This window comes from Myotis brandtii, unplaced genomic scaffold (assembly GCF_000412655.1).
Source record: "Myotis brandtii unplaced genomic scaffold, ASM41265v1 scaffold56, whole genome shotgun sequence".
NCBI lineage: Eukaryota > Metazoa > Chordata > Mammalia > Chiroptera > Vespertilionidae > Myotis > Myotis brandtii.
In genome coordinates this window covers 1,349,474-1,352,160 of record NW_005370080.1, presented here as the reverse complement: position 1 = coordinate 1,352,160, position 2,687 = coordinate 1,349,474, and the positions used below count along the sequence as shown (strand labels likewise).

The 2,687-nt window shown below is 34.1% G+C and overlaps 1 protein-coding gene across 1 annotated transcript in view; it reads right to left on the bottom strand.

Moving 5' to 3' along the window:
• Window positions 1-869, bottom strand: part of RANBP9 (RAN binding protein 9) — a 79,466-nt gene extending 78,597 nt beyond the window's left edge. The window contains exon 1 of the mRNA XM_014549552.1: window positions 739-869. The gene's annotated coding sequence lies outside the window, so the exon portion shown is untranslated. The remainder of the gene's footprint in view (window positions 1-738) is intronic.
• Window positions 870-2,687: the final 1,818 nt, after the last annotated feature.

Below are 2,687 nucleotides of genomic sequence, written 5' to 3'. Positions count from 1 at the left end.
AAAATATCCTCAGGTGAGGATTTAAAAAAAAAAGAAAAAGAAGAAAACAGGGAGCAACTAGGAAACCAATGAACCAACCACCTCAGGAATTTAAGGGATAAATTACCAAGACCTGACTAAGATAGAGGCTTTAGAGATGGACAAAGAAAGTAAAACCAGGAAGTTCCTTGACTTTCTAGTAACTAACCAACTAACCAAGCAAGGTAGCATTGAGAAAAAGATTTCAGACAAGCTAAATTTAAGTGCCTGTGGGGTATTCAAATGCTAACATCTGGTTAGATATTGGTCCAGAGCTCAGGGGAACAGCCTGAGATGTAGTTTAGATTTGAAATTCATCAAGGTATTTGCAGTCATGAAAATATAAAGTCGAGATCATGGCAAAGGTAGACTATGTAGTGTGAAAGGAAAAGAGAACCCTGGGAATCATCCTGCACAACACCAGCATTATGGGGTTAAGGATATAATTTGAGTACAAAAGGAACTGGCTTACTAAATATGCAGCAGTAGAGTTAGAAATTATTACAATCATGCCTATTTCAACTTGGGTCTCTCAACTCAGAAAGATAGTGTAAGAAAAGGCATGGGAAAATGACTCACTATCTCTATTATTTAATTCCAATTCTTCATTTTAAAGACAAACCTATCAGAGAAACTTGGTTAATATAAACATTATGAATTGAAACAAAAATAATTACCCAAGAATAGCAAACCATTTTCCCCACCACAATTTACACTTACCCATCTCTTCCCTTACTGACAATTTTTACTTCAAAATAATAAATCCCACAGGCTGCTGGTATTGGATGTGTGGCACGAACTGATGCTGCATCTTTTGGGGTTTTGCCATGACCTGCATACAAAACAGAAAGGAAAAAAATAAAATGAGATATCCAAATGAGAATCTTAACAAATAATTCAAGAACAAATATGGTTTATAGAATAATATATATATATTTCTGCATCCATGAGTACAAATAATTAAAGACTTAATGGTCATCACAATTAATCCAATATGCAAAATAGCCCAAGCTAGCCATGGAACTCTTCACACAGTAGTAGTTTTAATAAAATTTCAGAATCTAAACACACTGAACCTAGCAGTCCTTTAGGAAAATTAAAGTATTTTTAGAGTAGATTGTATTTTTATGAGAAGAAAAAAAAGGTTGCATTTGAAGAACATGAGAATATGATCTTAATTTTATTCATCTAAATTTGCATATCATTTATAAAATTTCTAAACAATACTATTTTGCAAATGGCCTGCTTTTTAAAAAAGAAGCATCTGTATCACAGAGTATATTTTTAAGTGAAATTTTATACAATTAGATTGAATTGGCAAAAGAGCATTCTTAAAGAATTTATAATTTTGTTCTGTGACATATCATTTATTCTATATAAACGCTGACCTATAAATTTCTTTGGTCAATTACAGCATGAGAAATATCTAATCTCTAGTTGTATTTTCTTTCTTTAAAAAAAAAAGAAATATAACCCCATACCATTGCTGACATTCTTAGAAAATCTGTTAGATAATAGCTTTAAACATCTTAAATTAGCTATCCCTCAATTTTGATCCCAGAGAGTGTCTGTCCTTCACTCATAATCACCTCCCTTGTCCCTTGCCCAAGACACAATTAACCTTGAAAACTAGCATGTACAAAATAAGCCCATAAAACCACAGAATATGAATAAAGACAGAAGATGAAATAGCTAGCCAAAAAGTACTCAAAGAGAGTAAGTGAGACCAGTCTCCACAATCCCCAAAAAGGCTGTATGAGAAACAATACTCTAAAATCATTATTCAGGTGTTCTAGTTAGATATGTTCCACACAATACAAACTTATGTCATTAATCTCTTTTTTAAATATATTTTCATTGATTTCAGAGAGGAAGGGAGAGGGAGAGAGAGAAACATCAATGATGAGAGAGAATCACTGATCGGCTGCCTCCTGCACGCCCCCTACTAGGGATGAGCCTGCAACCCAGACATGTGCCCTGACCGGGAATTGAACCGTGACCTCCTGGTTCATAGGTTCAGGCTCAACCACTGAGCAACGCCAGCTTGGCTAACCTTTCAGTCACACTATAACAATACCTTCATGGGGAGCAGAATTCCCCACCTCAAATTTACCATGATTGTTTTAACACTAAAAAACTTAACTCACAAATTATATCTTAGCCATATAATAACCATCACAAACCAATGAGGTCATATCTTCCCTTACCATGCACTTCATCAAATAAACAATGTACATCCTATCATTAAACAGTTAAGTTTACAGTTGTAATGCAAATTAGCCAATGTTTACATGGCCTGAAAGAAAGTGTTGAACTTCACAGCTCCTTTCTATTACCATGAAAACTTGTGTCCATAGATGTCTTAAGTATATATGGTGTTGTGTTATGAAGAGAAATAGATGACCGCTGGCAGGTGATAAGCTTGGCTAAGAACATAAAAGTGGAAGCAGCAACATACAGACTAAAACTGCTTTAACAAATGTAGGTAATAGATTTACACTGAGCTAAGCAGGAAAAAACAAACAACAGCACAAATCTGCAGAATGACACCAGTGACTTTTTAAAAATAAATATTTAGTAAGTTATGGTTTTAGCAAAACATTTTTTCAGTAAAAATGTTAAAAATAATTGACTTGCCGGGGGAAAAGGTCATGTAAATTAAATACATT